This window comes from Beta vulgaris, chromosome 1, assembly GCF_026745355.1.
Source record: "Beta vulgaris subsp. vulgaris cultivar EL10 chromosome 1, EL10.2, whole genome shotgun sequence".
NCBI lineage: Eukaryota > Viridiplantae > Streptophyta > Magnoliopsida > Caryophyllales > Amaranthaceae > Beta > Beta vulgaris.
The window spans coordinates 29,663,738-29,682,210 of NC_079202.1; positions in this window are offsets into that span (position 1 = coordinate 29,663,738).

The window sequence follows — 18,473 nt, forward strand, 5'->3', positions numbered from 1 at the left end:
AATTAAGTTTAAAGGTTGTTTTTGACAAAAAAAATTTTATAAGGTTGTTTTTGACAAAATGACACTTATAAAAGGTTGTTTCTGACAAAAAACTCTAAATTCAATAAAATTTCTATTTTGTTCATAGAATTTAACTTTGAAAAGTAAAAAATAAAAGACAAAAATAATGGTGAGAGACTTAAGTGACAGAAACTAAATCAATCAAATTTTGCAACTAAAAACAATTATACTTCATATGTCTAATGTTCAAAATTTAACTCTTATGCCGAAGAAAATCAAGTTTCTGTTTCGAAAAAAATTCAAGCACGCATCGCGTGCAAAAAATTCTAGTAAATTATAATCAAGAAATGGAGATAACTGAAACGGAGACCAGACAAGAAGATGAGGAAATAGATAGGTTTGGTTTGGTAACCTTGGTTTACCGTAATTTTGTAGTACTTTAATCAAGAAATGAAACTAATATAATTACCTTACGCTAACAGCGTTAGGAGCTACCAAATGAAAATTTACAATGTTTCTTCTAAAACGCTAAATAAAATTTACAATGTTTCTTCTAAAACGCTAAGAAAAGGAAGTCATTGTTTGGCATGTCAGCAATACTTTCTAAATAAAATTCAAGGATTTCCTCCAAGCTAAGATAGATATTAGGGAAAGAGTAATAAACTTTGTTTGTTGGGTTAGACAACCATTATTGTTAATTAGTGTCCACCAGCCTCCAAGATGAAATTAGGATTCGTATTGTATATGATAAACTTCGTCATGTTATACAATTTCTGATTTAATTATTAGCTCTATTACATGTTTCTTTATGTTTGCTTTATTTATTTTTTTAATAATATAGATTGATCAGTCGTGCATTATAGATAATTACATCATACAAAAAATAAAAATCTATAATAAGATAGTTTAATAAGAGAGAGGGGTTGAGCTGGACTGCCACAAGCAAGGAGTGAAAGTACAAGCCTCTTCATAGAATTTTTTTGTTTAAAAAAAGTTTTCTTTTTGTTAATCAAGTAATTAATTATATTTATTAGAACAAACAGTTACATCCTACAACTAACTAAGAGGAAGCGAATCAAGGTTCACTTCCTCTTAGTTGGTTTTAGGTTGTAACTGTTTGCTCTAATTAACATAATTTGGTTCGCTTTCTTTTCGTTGATTTTAGGTTGTAATTGTTTGCTCTAATTAATATAATTACTTGCTTGGCAAAAAAAAAAGTTGATTTGTCACATGTTTGTTAGTCTTGGACGAACACTTAAATAACTACAAGAGGGGGGGGGGGGAATTGTAGTTGGGGAGATTTTCAAACTTTTTGCGGAAATAAAAGAATGATTGAATAAGAAATAAGTAATTGCATGAGCAAGAAAGAACTAGGAACACGAGATTTTTACAAGGAAAACTTCCTAGGCCCAATAGGAAGAAAAACCTTGACCACGAGGAATTTTGACTCAATTCTCTTTAATAACTTTAGGCCAAAAGACTCTCTTTTGTACAACCTAAACTCTGACCTACTCTGTTCCACTAGGAACTAGTTCCCAGTCAGCTTGTTCCCCCTGAACAATTGACTTTATCTCTTGACTTCACTCGAAGTCTTTTCTCTTTCTCTTTTTTCTTTCTCCTTCTCTTTCTCTTTTTCTCTCAAAATGATTACAGATTTAGATTCACTCAACCCAATCTATAATAAACTAAGTGCTAAGAAGAAGAAAACCGAATGTACTTTCACTAAAAATATTACATAGAAAATTCTGAAAGCATACATAAAAAAGATCGTTACAAACAACTATTTGCAGAGACCTATCTTCTCGAGTTCTTCTCCACGATCTTCTCCATGATCTTCTCCATGATCACACGTAGCTTAATTCAGCCACTTCTCCCATTAATATGTCCATTTATATGACCGTTGGTAGTTGGTTAGTTATGCTCCACAATCTCAGCCACTAACACGCGCAACTCCACGTTCCCACGCCTTGTTAATAGGTTGGTTGTTGTGGTTCCTAAATTGTAGGAACTACCTCTACGCATCTATTTTGGGCGCTTGTTTAGGTTAGATTTTGGCGGCTCCTTGTTTATACAAAAATCAAAAGGCTGCACACAAACTAACTAAACAGAATATTATGTAATCATAACATATCATAGTTTTTACCTCCATAATATCAACAATTTTGTCACAAATAAAGTTTAACACCTTAATCTTGATGAATCTCCCAATCAATTCTTCATAAGTTATTTAACATATTATTTGTGAAGTCTAAAATAAATAAAGTAATTAAAACTAAAACAATAAATCTACACTATAAACTAAGGTAAAACACACAATAATAAATATACCAAAATAAACTAGAAACATACGAATAAAAAGAAACTAAAATCAAGTAAAGTTTAATTATTTGTCATTATCAAAATAATGAAACAATAATATTCCCCCTTTTTTATTATGACAAATAATTAAATTTTTTTTTTATATTTTTATGTTTTTTTTTAAAAAAAAATCTAGAGACTAAGACTATAACTCACAAAAAAAATACACAAACTAAGCTTAAGTAAACTCTACTGAGACTGGGAACAGGATCAGACTTGACTGGGAACAAGGATGAGAAAAACATGCATATGGACTAAGCTAATTTTTTTTTTATTAGACACTATATCTCTTCCCCCTTTCTCATTATCAAAACCAAGGAATGTACCTGCAGCACTAGACTGTCAATAGTCTAGGCATCAAGCAAGTTGCTCAAACATAAATCTCATAATATTAGCCATCCAAATACACAAACAAAATAAGCATGCAGAAAGCAACATTATAGACAGCAGATATTACGCAATATGCAGAGTAAAGCAGAAGAAAGTGAAGAAATTATAGAGAAATTAAAAGTACTTCATATGTCTCAGAAGGACACAAGAAAAGAAATCCAAAAGAGATTGTTTAATAATTACAGCCACAAAAAAGATTGTTCAATTGTTCCAAAGTCAAGAGAATTTAGGGTTTGGAGCATTTAAAGAGAGAGGAGACGACAAAATCAATCTTGGAGAGCACACCATCCACCTTGTTCCTGATCCCCGTATCAGCATTCTTGATGGCAATCAGTTGTTGTTGTTGCTGAGAGTCCAGAACAGAGATAGTGGCTTCAATGGCATTGATCCTAGTGTGCAGAAGTGTAAAGGAATCCTGAATTTCCCGGAGTAACTTATTGAGCCTAGTAGTAGACAACAACGGAAAATCCACAGCAGTAGAAGGAACTGGATCAGAGTCTATTCCTAGTTTTTGCACCAATATACCTCTATGGCCTCTGTCAAATCCTCAGTAGCATCAGCTCGTTTGGCATATCTAACATGTAAAGACAATCAAATCAAATATCTGACTAATGGGATTTGTTCAAATGACAAGTAAAAAGCACCAATAAACACTGTTTCACCTTGATCCTGCTCCTTCAGAGACTTGGACCCAGCCAACCTTTGACTCTTCCTCACAGTCCCACTTGGAACCCCCTCTTCATCTATCTTTCTCTTACTACCCACCTCAACCTTTACTGGCGTTTCTTCCCTCTCAAAGTCTATCTTCCCATTTATCAACCTTAAACTAAGCCTGGTTAGAGTTTCCTTTGTAAGATAATTTTCTGGCTCAAGAGAAAAAGAGGGACTGGCAGACAGTTTAACTTTACATTGTTTGAAAACAAAGGAGAGAAGATTTCCATAACCCACTTTAGTGTTATGGGTAATGCAGTGAGAGAGATGTGAAATAAACAAAGACGGAAGGTTGATTTTGATGTTAGCAAGGCAGTACATAATGGAAAGATCCATTAGATTTGCCTGGGTTCTTTTTTAGGAACGGGGTAGAATGAAACGCCAAACAAACTGGAACAACAATTTATGAAATGGAGACAATTCTTTTTGATCCAAAGATAATGCATTAGAATTGTCGTTAAAGAAAGCAAGAATTTTAGCATTTGAAACTCCATTTATGTTCAGCTTTGCCCTACCCTTAATATAATCCTTGTAACCCTCAATTGGGACATCAAACCATTCCCCCCAGTTTCTTCTCAGTTATAGTGACCACAGAGCCATTAATTACAGACACACAAACACCCTCAGTTATATTAAACCCCGAACAAAACTCTTTCATTTCCTTTTCATAAAGACCCTCATCCAAACTGACAATTTTCAACCATTTATGAAATTTTAAGATGCTCAATAATTCAGTCCACTTTGTCTTTTGGCACCATACAACATCGATAAAGAAATCCACAAGAAATTGTGAGGATTTTGTTTTCTTACTTCGCTTTGTTGGTACTGAAATCTCCTTTTCTTGTTCGCTTTCAACCTCATTTTCACCAGCTTCATTTTTTGGAGAGAGAGAAACTGGAGCAGAGGATTCCGATTTTGACCCAGTAGAATCTGCTTCATTCTTGGATGATTCTTGAGCACTGATTTCATCAAGGGATGGTGTTTTCTCTCTGGGAAAATTTTCGTGATCACCGGTATTTTGGGTTTTGGAAGACATGATGAAAGTGTTTTGGAGGGAGGTTGAAGATGAGCGAGGAGAGAGAGAGAGAGATGAGTTGATGTGAGAGATGGAAATTATGAGGGGTCAGTGATGTGATGGTTTGGGTTATAAAGTAATCATGATACCGTGTGAAAGAGAAGTGGAGAGTTAGGTTTAATGAAGCGGTTTTATGGGGTTTAGGAAGGCATTTAATGAAGTTTCTTCATTTAACTTAGATTAATTGAACGTGTAATAGTAGCTATAATTCATATTAATGTATTTAATGTTTGGACGTAAAGGTGTGAAAAGAAAGAGAAGCAAGGAAATTTGGAGGGAAAATTAGAAAAATAGAAAACAAAAAATTACTCATGCATATGATAAAATTGTGTCCATAATGTACAAACTACATACGTACCAAATATGTGCAAGGACGCTAAGGGTAATATTCAAAGACATATGTGAGTTCTTATACTTGACCCTATGTGTATGAGTTTTAATTCATGAAAGTTGCAGGACATACTTAGTAAGAAACAATTGGGGGGAATCAACATCATGTGTACATTTAAACAATTTTTATCATTCCTAGTTCGAAGCATATCTTTTCAACCCTGTCCCTAGATAGAGATTTAGTTAATATGTCAGCTATTTGATTTTCCGTTAGACAAAAATCAACTTTGACTAATCCCTTATCTACATTGTCTTTTAGGAAATGATGTCTAATGTGAATATGCTTGACCCTAGAGTGATGAACTGGATCCTTGGAAATGCAAATGGCACTAGTATTATCACAGAGTATAGGACACTAGGGGAAAAAAAGGAAGGGCTACGCAGGAAGGGCTGCGCTTATTCTAGAAGCGCATCCCTACATACAAGAAGGGTTGCGCTTTTAAAGAAAAGTGCATCCCTTCACTTAGTAGGGTTGCGCTTGTGAAAAAAGAACAACCCTTCCTCATACAGAAGGGCTGCGCTTTTTGTTACAAGCGCAACCCTACGTTAATTTTTTTTGTATGAACTAGTGCGCGCATGTACAATAGAGAATTACGAGCAATTCTATTTCCCTCATTCCTTCCCTCCTTTAGAGAATTTCGACGAAAAAATTTGAGCCCTAACACTGCTGCCCACCACCACTGCTCCACCACTGGGTTTGCGTGACCACATTGCTCCACCACTGCTTCCCACCACCTTGCGCAGCACATTGCTCTACCACTGCTGGCCACCACCTTGCGCACCACATTGCTCCACCACGTGCAACCGCGACCATTCTCTTCTCTTCTCTTCTCTTCTCTTCTTTTCTTCTCTTCTTTTCTCCACCATTTGAGTGGTTAATTAGGTATGAATTAATTTTGTTTTTAAGTTACTTTTGTTGTTTCTTAGTTATTGAATTAAATGATTAATGTGCAATGTGGGTTTTGTCAATTGTAGGAAGAAGAGGCTAAGGAAGGCAAATAAAGTCCAATATCTCTTTTCTCTTCATTGCTCGTCGTTGGTGTTAAGAGGTAACTATTTAACATGTAGACAAAGTTGTATGTTTAATTGAAAGTTATGATAATTTATTGATGTATATATGTATTTTTTATAATGTATATTATATTTATTGATATGAGATTGTATGAAAACCAATGTGATTTAGCTATATATGAAATATACAAGTTGTTTGAATCATCATCATATTGCCTAGATACCCGTTCAAGACTTACTCATTAGGAGTAAGTCTTGAATAGTCCCCGGTTTGGGACTGTTCTTGGACGTTTGATCTCACTTAGGTGGTGAATGTGTGTCTTCTTTTCAATTCTGAGGAAAATCTTGGCTTATCGTTTCTCTACATTGTTCTCTGGGTACATATGTAGATAAGCAATTATCTACATTGTGTACTTGGAGAACTGTAGGGAAATGCTGCCGGATTTTCCTTAGAATTGAAAAGTTGGCATATATTCACTAGTGAGATTAGACGTCCAAGGATGGGTTAGGTTGGAGTGATAAGGACCTTGACTGCATGCATACAATTGAACATTGACTATCTTAGCTTGTTGTATACGTGTGTGATTTGAATATGTGAGTGTATGTACTTTAATAATGATTGATGCATTATAATGAATGTTGTGTTTAATTATTAGAGGTGGTCTTCTTGAATGAGATGGATCGTACTTGGATGTATGGTAGTCGTGAATCGATTGAGTTTGTGAATGGGGTCTCGGAATTCTGTAGAAGTGCATTAGAATATCAAACATCCTCTGGAGCAGTCGACTTTTATTGTCCTTGTTTGGATTGTAGAAATGTGAGCAAGGTTAGTAGTATACATGTGGTTAGGGAGCATGTCTTTCGCCGTGGGTTTAGGCCTCAATACCAGTATGGTTTGGCATGGTGAGCAGGGGAGGTATATGGGCTCGGAGTAAAGAATGATGTATGTGAAGAAAAAAGAAGGATGATGATGAGTTAGGGGATGAGAATTTGGATGATGAATTTGGAGATGAGATAGGGATCGGGTAGACGAGATGATACACGAGGTTGAAGATCAGTCGTGTAGACGACCTCGTATTTTTGAGTCTATGTCTTAGGCTGCTGAAAAGCCGTTGTATCCAGGTTGTACAAAGTACACCAAACTTTCCGCGGTGGTAACACTGTTCAACATTAAGTCGAACGCTGGTTGGACGGACTCTAGTTTCACATCGTTGTTGGAAGTTTTAGCTGAGATGCTCCCTGATGGAAATGAACTGCCAAAGTCGTACTATTATGCGAAGAAGCTGATGTGTCCTTTGGTTTAGAGTACGAGCGGATACATGCTTGTCGTAACGATTGTGTGTTTTGTCGTAATGAGTATGAGCATTTACATGAGTGCCCACGTTATGATTGTCGAGGTACAAGCGTGAAGGAGCTGGAGGTAGTGAAGGACCACCAGCCAAGGTGTTGTGGTATCTACCCATAATACCTAGATTTAAGCGCATGTTCTCAATTAAAGGAGATGCGAAGAATTTGAGGTGGCATGCAGATCGTAGGAAGAAAGACGGTCTGCTCAAGCATCCGGCTGATTCGCCTGAGTGGAAAACTATCGACAGGGTGCATAAGTCATTTGGTAATGAGGATAGGAATCTGAGGCTTGGATTATGTACGGATGGCATGAACCCTTTTGGCAATCTCAGTCGCAGCATAGTACATGGCCAGTAGTTTTAGTGGTTTACAACTTGCCTCCTTGGTTGTGCATGAAACGCAAGTACATGATGTGTCGCTTCTTATATCGGGGCCCAAACAACCTGGAAATGACATAGATGTATACCTTCAGCCGCTTGTTGAAGATTTACAGAAGATGTGGAACGAAGGAGTGTTAGTATTTGATCGTATGCTAATGAGATGTTCACTCTGCGTGCCATGCTTTTTTGTACTATGAACGATTATCCAGCTTATGGGAACTTATCTGGGTATAAGACTAAAGGAAAACAACCTTGCCCGATTTGTTTAGATGACATGAAATCTACACACCTTAAGGGCTGCAAACATGTGTATATGCGCACACGAAGGCTCCTCAGCCGCGACCATCCCTATCGGTTTAAGAAGAAGGCATTCGATGGACGGTTGAAGAAGAAGTTGCTCATAGACCATTAACTGGTACTGAAGTTTATAATCAGGTGAAGGGCATTGAAACAGTCTTTGGTAAACCTGCTAGTGAGGTTGATACCTACAGGATTATGGAAAAAAAGTCCATTTTTTGGAAACTCCCATATTGGAAAGATCTAAAGGTCAGACATTGTTTGGATGTCATGCACATAGAGAAGAAGTTTGTGAAGCTATTTCGCGACACTTATGAATATTCCGGGCAAGACAAAAGATGTTAAGGCGTCACGACTTTACTTGGAAAAAGAGGGGTTCGACCAGAGTTGTGGGCTCAGAAAAGGGACGGAAGGAAGAAGAAATAGGGGAGGAAAGGGTTGATGATGAAACTCAGAAAAGTAAAAAGGTGGAGGATTCGGAGAAGAATTATTTGCCACCAGCTTGCTACACGATGTCGCGTGCAGAGAAACGGATTTTTTGCGAGTCATTGTATGGCATTAAGGTCCTACTGGCTACTCATCGAATATGAAGCGCTTTGTTACCTTAAATGGTGAGTTGAAGTTATCGAGTATGAAATCGCACGATTGTCATGTCATGATGCAAGTATTCTTATTCGTGGGATACTTCCAAAGCATGTGAGGCACACCATTACAGAACTGTGTTCATTTTTTCATACAATATGCAGCAAAGTCCTAGACCCGTCGACCCTCGATTCCTTGCAGGCCAGATAGTTGAAACTCTATGCAAATTTGAGATGTATTCCCCCCCCCGCCCGCATTCTTTGACATTATGGTCCATCTCATTGTCCATCTAGTTCGAGAAATTAAGCTGTGTGGTCCAGTGTTTTTGAGGTGGTGCTATCCTTTTGAGAGATATATGGGAACTTTGAAGGATAAAGTTCGGAATCCTGCACAACCAGAAGGTAGTATAATTCAAGGGATTGTGGGTGAAGAGATCAGTAATTTTGTGGCTGAGTATTTTGCTAGTGTTGATCCTGTTGGACTTCCCACATCCCGCACGAGGGCAGACTTGAGGGCAAGGGTACAATTGGTTTAAAATTAATCACACCTTCAGTAGAAAAGCGTAAACAAGCTCATTTATCTGTATTGCATCACGTACCAGTTTCCATCATATCCTTATTTACATGAACATATGGAGGAATTACGTGTTAGCAATCCTGGAAAAGGAGTGAGGGCATTGACGCAAATGCATAACAAGACTTTCATTGATTGGTTTCATAAACGAGTACTGAATATTTGGATGAAAGTGTTCTGAAACAGTCAAGTGGTTAGCATTTGGTCCTCGTGAAACTGTACGCTCTTATGAGGGTTATGATATTAATGGGTATACGTTTTGGACTGAACGTCAAGATCTAAAGTCAAGATCGCAACAAAATAGTGGTGTTTCACTTGTGGCGTCGTCTACACAATATGCAAGCTCGAAAGATAAGTCGCTTGTACATGCTGAAAGCAACTATTATGGGCGAATACAAGAAATATGGGAGCTGGACTACTGTACATTTTAATATTTGCCTCTTGTGTTGTATGTGGGTTGACGATAATCGACGTTGTGTAAAAATCGATGATCCTTGCGGATTCACTCTTCTTGACCTTAGTCGTCTACGTGAAACTGAGGAGCCATTTGTAATTGCATCACAAGTCAAGCAAGTATTTTTTGTAACTGATCCTGCTGATCATAAGTGGTCAATTGTTGTACCTGGTAAAAGGAGTACACTAGTAGAATAAATGCTACTTGCTGCGGTTAAAAAATTCCCTATTGCTGCGGTTTTGGGCGCGCAATAATTAAGGGCGCAACAATAAGTATTAATTATATTGCTGCGGTTTTAAACCGCAGTAATATCTACAAATATTGCTGCGGTTTTTGACCAAAACCGCATCAATATGACCTCGTACAAAAAAAAAACGACGAACAAAACAGATATATTGCTGCGGTTTTTTTTTTTTTTTTCATTTGCCAATTAAATTTGAAATATCAAAACCAAACAACTAACATATTCACTATCCATTAAATTTGCAGACAAACTGAAGATAAAATGTTCATTAATATATAAAGATGAAAAATCTAATTACATCAATATTACAAAAGAATAAAATGTAAAATAGAAAAGCAAAATTAAAAAAACAATTACCAGTTTATAGGGCTTACACAACTTTGATTGTTACCAACTTGAATACTAGACTTGCTTATTGACCTTATTTTTGTATGTACACATATATAGAGCTATATACATAATACCACTAGTAGAATTGAAAAAAATGAAGACAAGCTTAACATTATAATAAAAAGCTTAACATTAATTCTAACACATACACAAATAAATAAAAACACAAATTCAACATTACATCAGAAAATCGAAAAATTAGATCTAAAATAATAATAATAAAAAACAGATATGTAATTATTAAAAAAATAAAAAATAAACAAATTTGAAACAATTTAAAAACGAAAAAAAAAAAAAAGAACGACGAAGGAGACTTCGAGTCTTCGAAATCGAACGACAAACCGATAACGACGAAGAAGAAAGAAGGTCGACGAAGATACTCGATCTGAAAGGAGGCAAAACGGCCAACGAAGACTGATGAAGAACGACCGCCATTAAAAAAAATGACGAAGAAGCACGGTTGATGGAGAGCAACGACGAAGAACGACAAAGAACGACTGCATTATACACAAAGATCTGATTGAGGAGAGAGATTGCATGGTTGATGGTTTAGTGAGGGAGGCGCAAGAGTGAGGGGTGAGGGAGGCGCGGTTTGAGGGAGAAGTGAGAGGTAGGGTTTGGTTTTGAGGGAGGCGCGGTTTGAGGGAGAAGTGAGAGTGTAGGGTTTGGTTTTGAGGGAGGCGTGGGGTGAGATGGGGAGTTAGGGAGAAGGGAGAGTATAAGGTTTGGTTTAGGGTTTAGTGAGAAAGAAGTGATAGAAAGGCTTTGGTAGCGCGCCTTTATGTTAGTGCGATTCATATTGCTGTGGTTTCTTTAAAAAACCGCAGCAATATATTAAAATATTATATTTTAATATATTGTTGCGGTTTTGTAAAGAAACCGCAGCAATACATTTGGTTACATAATTTTGAAAATCTATCGTTGATATCTATTGCTACGGTTTTGGCCCAGAACCGCAGCAATATGTTAATTTTCGATTTCACTTTTTTTTACGTGGTATATTGCTGCATATAGGTAAAACCGTAGCAAATAGCATTTATTCTACTAGTGGTATCCTCGGTATTGGTGATGTTGATAATGAGGAAGAATATGATGTATTAGAGGACCTCCCCCCTTTTACCTATCCTCAAATTAGTGTGGAAGATGATGTGAATATGTCGGAGAACTATATGCGTGTAGATCACACAGAAGGGATACATGTACTTGAGGATCCTAAGAAACGAAGGAAGCTCAATAAATCATGAGATATAAACTCAGGTCTGTGTAATTTCTCCAATTTGTAACTATTATGGCTTTTTCGCTCCCAAATCGTACTTATCGAGTCATTTAACCCCAAATTCTCTTTGAACATGATTATATGAGGCATAATATAACTAGTGTGTAGATTCTTAGGCTTTAATTTGTTGTTGGTTGCATTTCGGGAACGAAAAGGCCATTTCCGGCCTATTTTGGCCTTTTCGCTCCCAAAATGTACTTATCAAGTGATTTAATCCCAAATTTTCTTTGAACATGATTATATGAAGCATAATATAACTAGTATGTAGATTCTTAGCCTTTAATTTGTTCGTTGCATTTCAGGACGAAAAGGCCATTTCCGGCCTATTTTGGCCTTTTCGCTCCCAAAATGTACTTATCAAGTGATTTAACCCCAAATTTTCTTTGAACATCATTATATGAGGCATAATATAACTAGTATGTAGATTCTTAGGTTTTAATTTGTTGTTGGTTGCATTTCGGGAACGAAAAGGCCATTTCCGACCTATTTTGGCATTTTCGCTCCCAAACTGTACTTATCAAGTCATTTAACCCCAAATTCTCTTTGAACATCATTATATGAGGCATAATATAACTAGTATGTAGATTCTTAGACTTGCATATGTTGTTGGTTGCATTTTGGGAACGAAAAGGCCATTTTCGGCCTATTTTGGCCTTTTCGCTCCCAAAATGTACTTATCAAGTGATTTAACCCCAAATTTTCTTTGAACATGATTATATGAGACATAATATAACTAATATGTAGATTCTTAGGCTTTAATTTATAGTTGGTTGCATTTCGGGAACGAAAAGGCCATTTCCGGCCTATTTTGGCCTTTCGCTCCCATTGCACCCCCTCCCCCATCCTCCCACTGCCCCCCTCCCCTGCTGCCCCCCTCCCACTGCCCCCTCCCACTGCTTGCCCCCCACCCCCTCCCCCTTCTTGAGTTCCTTGTTTTGAGTTTGGAGTGATGACAAACCACATTGAATTATTATATTGCATGCATGTTTCTGTTTACATGTGTAGGTGCCAAAGTACGAGTTCAATGGATAGAAAGATGAACCTTGTGAAGCCAAGTCTTGAAGAATTGCATGAAGTCCAAGATCATGTTGTAGCATTTAGGTCTTAGATGCAATGTAAGTGGTATAAAGGTATTGATGCACTATAAAGGTTTGAAACTAGAGAGATGAGTTAGTTGTGGATGACAAGAAACCTCGGTTACTTGTCATACACAACTGCAAGTAAACTTGGTTGATTAGAACAGTCTGGGAACAGATCTGAACCAGTCCTCTAGGGTTTATTTCATGCATTCGTATTTTAGGAGTTTTCTTTCCGCGCAAAATTGATTTCAAAATACACAGATGCATGGTTTGTTGTGTGAGCAAGATTTCTTAAGTATGGTAATTTCCATAGTTCCGAGGAAAATATATCAAGATTTCAAAATATATGATATTATACTGATTTTATTTGATATCAAATAAAATCAGTGAGTATATTTTCCTTGGAATAATTTCCATACTTCCGAGGAAAATATACTCTCATAATATCATGTAACATTTACTTACCAAAGGCTTATTTAAGGAGTTCTGCTAGCACACAAACAGTGGGGATTTTGCACGCATATTTTCATATACTCTAAGCAAAAGCATTCTCTCTCTCAAGCTCTCAAACCTAACACAAACCCTAATACCACATAGATCTTAAACTACTCTCATTCTAAGCGTGTAAGGTTGTTTATTCTTGAGAGAAAACTTGTTGTAAGTGAGCAAATTGTTAGTTCAGTTTGCTGGGGAAGTTGATCGGGGATCAACTTCATTTGAACCATCATAGTTGGTGGTTGGGTCGAACTTCCATAGGTGGAAGTTGGGGAATCATCTTGTGCATAGGTGCATAAGTGATTGAGTGTAATTCTTTTGTATCTGAGTTGATTAATAAAAGAGTGAGTGAGTGGAGGACATAGACTTATTAGAAGTTGAACCTCGTTAAATCCTTGTGTTGTTTATTCATTGCTTTTATTTCTGTTGCCAGAGAACTGTTCCTTTACTGTTCTTACTATAGTAAAAAAATTTACAACATTCGGACAAACACTCAATTCACCCCCCCCCTCTTGAGTGTCACTTGCACTTCAATTGGTATCAGAGCCTAACTTCTTAAAGGGTAACACCTAGAGAAGGAAGAATAATGACTATCAAGAAATGACCAGTGGACCCGGAGGATCAAGGTTGCCAAAGTTCAATGGAACCAACTATCCTTGGTGGAAAAATTGCATGAGAAATCTGATCATTGGCACAGACTATAAGTGCTGGATGATCATCAAGAGTGGACCAAGGAAGGTGGCTAACAATTCAGATGAGCAAAGAAGAAGGAGAGTGACTACACTACTACAGATCTGAAGACTGTCGAGAAGAATGCAAAGGCCATACTTCAACAAGGTATTGCTGATAATGAGGTAAGCCGTATTTTAGCATGCTCTACTGTTAAGGAAATATGGGAAACCCTAGAATTACCTTTGTGAAGTCAGGAGATCTAAAGTTGATATGCTAATGTTTAAATATGAAACTTTTGATATGAACCGAGATGAAAATATAAGAGATATGTTTACTCGTTTCATGTCAATTATCAATGAACTTAAATCTCTTGGAAAGAACTTTACTAATGAAGATTTGGTGAGAAACTTGAGAAGTTTGACAGGTAAATGGCTGCCCAAGGTGACTGCTATTCAGGAGGCTAAGGATCTAACGACCTTGTCCATAGAACAACTTATTGGGTCATTAATGACTCATGAGATGTTGGTGGATTCAAAGGAGGAAAGCACAACCAAAAGTCGTGGGTTAGCTTTGAAGGGTGAGGAGAATGATGAAGATCTCGATGAGATTGGACTCATGGCTAAGAGGTTTGAGAGGAGTCTCAGAACGCAGTTCAAGGGGAAGTCTTGGAAGAACAAGGGCAACTTGAAGAAGACCAGCTCCAGCACTGGTTGCTTCAAATGTGGAGAAACTGGACACATGATCAAGGATTGTCCAGCATGGAAGAATGATAAAGGAGGACAGAGAGAGAAGAAAATGACTAAGAGGGCTATGCTAGCCGCCTGGGGTGATTTTGACTCAGGTGTGAAAGCGAGGAAGATGAAGCCCTAATGTGTGTGACTGCACTGATTGGAGACATAGACCAGAAGCAGACCAGTTTAGGAAAGAAAGGACACATGTGTCTCATGGCAGGAAGCAGCTCTTCCGACGAAGAACAGGTAACTATTTCTAATATGCAAGAACAAATGAGATATTGTGATAGAGATGAGTTACTAGGTTTTATTGATTCTGCTATTGAACAAAATGTTAAAGGTAATGCTGCTTATAAAGCTAACTCGAAACTTGAGATAGGTAACTCGAAACTTAGACCTAAGTGAAAGCCGTTCTGCTGAACTTGAACTTATTTGTACAGAACTGAAAGAAAAAATTTCAGAGCTTGAAATAAGTTTGGATCAGAAGAATATTGAGCTTGAGATGCTAAGACCTCAATCAGATTTTTTTAAAAACTGATTTTTATCAAAACAATGATAGAGGATTTAGTAAACTCAAGGAGGCTGAAGTTGAAGGTATAAATTTCGAGTTACTCAAACAGAAAAGCTTTACTTTAGAACATTCTGATTTAATTTTGGCTCATAATTATCTGATTGATGATGTGGAAGAATTGTTCAATGAGTATGTGGATTTGAAAGCTTCTTTTGCTAGCACAAGTGGTCCTAGTGTTAATGTAAGACTTATGTTTGGAATATGAGGGTAAGATCTGTGATCTTCAATCCGAAATATACGAACTAAGAAAAGGCAAGAACATTGCGACCACTTCTGAACCAGATCCAGAACTGGTTTCAAAACTTAAGGATGAGCTTCATAAGGCAAAGTTGGATCTTGCCATTGCTGCAGAATTTAATGAAGCTCAACTTAAGAAACTTGAAACCAAGGAACAGGATTTGAGTGACTGCTTGAGACAGATGAACAGGTTGCTCGATGCTCAAAGTACTTAAACATTCTGACCTCACAACCTGGTAATCCTCAGAGGTTTGGATTAGGGTATTCTGGAACCAGTTCCCAACAGCCACCAAAGTTGGGAAGAGATGAGACTTGGATTTCTGAATTCAAGAGAGGTAAGTACGTGTTTGCAAAGGACATGCACGTATGTACCTACTGTGGTAAGAATGGTCATGTTATTAATACTTGTTGGACTAAGCAAAAACATGATAAAAGAAACCAGTCTCATGTTCACAATGCCCATTTCAGAAGGGTCACACACACAATTGGTCTAACAATGGAAAACATGATAAAACAAGAAGACCAATGTAAAACAAATCTGGGTTAGAAAGGACAGAGTCAAACCAGTTTCCAAGGACAAGGAACCCAAGAAAATCTGGGTTCCTAAAACTAAACCTTGATTTGTTGTGCAGGTTAGAGTGAGAGCAAAACCATACTGGTATTTGGACAGTGGTTGCTCAAGACACATGTCAGGAGATAAAAGTCAATTTCTCTCACTCGTAGCCTATGAAGGAGGAAGTGTCACCTTTGGAGACAATAGCAAAGGTTTGATTAAAGGTATAGGTAAAGTTGGTAAGACACTTTCTCAAGCTATTAATGATGTTTACTTTGTAGAAGGTTTGAAACATAACCTCTTGAGCATTTCTCAACTATGTGACAAAGGAAACCATGTTGAATTTGAAACCAATCTTTGTCATATAGTCAACACTGAAACAAGGGAACTGGTCTGCAAGGGATTTCGACATAACAATGTTTACATAACATTTTTAAGTCAGATTCCAAAGACCAGTGCCACTTGTCTTAGTGTTATAAAGGATGATCATTGGCTGTGGCATAAGAGACTTGGACATGTAAGTTTTTCTTTGCTAATAAACTGAGATCTCAAGACTTGGTGACAGGTTTACCTAACATCAAGTTTGCTGCAGATCATATTTGTCATGAATGTGCTAAATGTAAACATGTCAAGTCCTCTTTTCAGCCAAAGAAGTTTGTAAGCACAACTAGACCTTTCGAACTTGTACACATGGACTTGTGTGGGCCCATGCGTGTGCAAAGTCGAAATGGTCATAGTTATGTGTTTGTGTTAGTTGATGATTATTCTCGTTTCACTTGGACAATCTTTTTGAAGTTTAAAAATGAAACTTTTGAAGAATTTGAAATTCTGGTAAAACAAGTCCAAAACAAGATTAGTCATCAACTGGTCTCTATCCGGTCTGATCATGGTTCTGAATTTGACAATGTCACTTCGTAACCTACTGTAATGATCATGGTGTATCTCACAATTTTTCAGCTCCTAGAACTCCACAACAAAATGGAGTGGTTGAAAGGAAAAATCGCACTCTAGAAGAAATGGCAAGAACAATGCTTCTAGAGAGTGGTCTTCCTCGAAACTTCTGGGCTGAGGCTGTGAGTACTCGTGTTTTATTTTGAATAGGGTAATGTTGAGACCTTTACTGAAGAAAACACCTTATGAGCTCCTTAGGGGAAGAAAACCAAACATTGCACATTTACGTGTTTTTGGGTACAAATGTTTTGTACACAACAATGGTAAATCATGTTTGGACAAGTTTATCCTAGGAGTGATGAGGCTGTTTTCGTTGGATACTCTTCACACAGCAAGGCATACAAAGTTTTCAATAAAAGAACCTTGTGTGTTGAAGAAAGTATCCATGTCTTGTTTGATGAGACTAACATGTTCAGCAAGCATGTGCAGGTTGAAGATGCTGATGAGTTCGAAATTGGTATGCTGAACTTTACAGGAGCTAAGGATGGAAAGGTGCTTGAACCAGGCTCACCACACAACTCTCATAGAGAGGAAGAGTCTGGTCCAGCACAGAATCAGGTAGCTCAGAGGTAAGGGAAGGAGATAGTGACTCAGATGCTCATCCACATGAAGATGATGCAGATGAGACCACTATGGAAACTGGTTCACCTGCTCAAAACAACAATGAGACAGGGGGAACCAGTACAGGAACAGGTTCAACATTAGAAGGCACAAATGCAAACTTTGATATGAACTTTAAGTACAAGTCCTCTCACCCCACTGATCTAATCATTAGTGACATTAACAAGGGGGTGCAGACAAGGAACTCTACTTTGCAAAACTTTTGTGCATTCTATTCCTTCTTATCAAATGTTGAACCTACTGACTATAAGGTTGCTTTAACGGATCCAGATTGGGTTCTAGCCATGCAAGATGAACTCAATCAGTTTGAGAGAAATCAAGTATGGCATCTTGAACCCAGGACGGAGCGAGAACATGTCTGTTATTGGAACTAAATGGGTGTTCAGGAACAAATTGGACGATTCAGGAATTATAGTCAGAAACAAAGCTAGGCTAGTGGTTCAAGGGTTTAATCAACAAGAAGTAATTGATTATGATGAAACCTTTGCTCCAGTAGCCAGGCTTGAAGCTATCAGGATATTAATTGCATTTGCTGCTCAAATGAACTTTAAACTCTTTCAAATGGACGTTAAGACAACATTTCTTAATGGTTATTTGAAAGAAGATGTTTATGTAAAGCAACCCCCTGGTTTTGAGGATAGTGACTTGCCAAATCATGTTTTTAAACTCGACAAAGCTCTTTATGGTCTCAAACAAGCTCCTAGACATGGTATGAGAGACTTTCCAGTTTTCTTTTAGAAAATGCTATAAGAGAGGATCGGTTGACAAGACACTATTCTTGAAAGAAAGGGGAACTGATCTGTTAGTGGTCCAAATATATGTTGATGATATTTTTTTGGAGCTACTAACCCTGATTTGTGTAATGAGTTTGGATTTGATGAAGAGCGAATTTGAGATGAGTATGATGGGAGAACTTGGATTCTTCCTTGGGTTCAAATCAAGCAAACCAAAGATGGAATCATGATCCATCAACAGAAATACCTCAAGGAGCTGCTGAAGAGGTATGGTCTGCAAGATAGCAAGTCCTATGAAACACCTATTCCAACTTCTACAAAATTGAGCCTTGATGAGAAGGGAAAGGATGT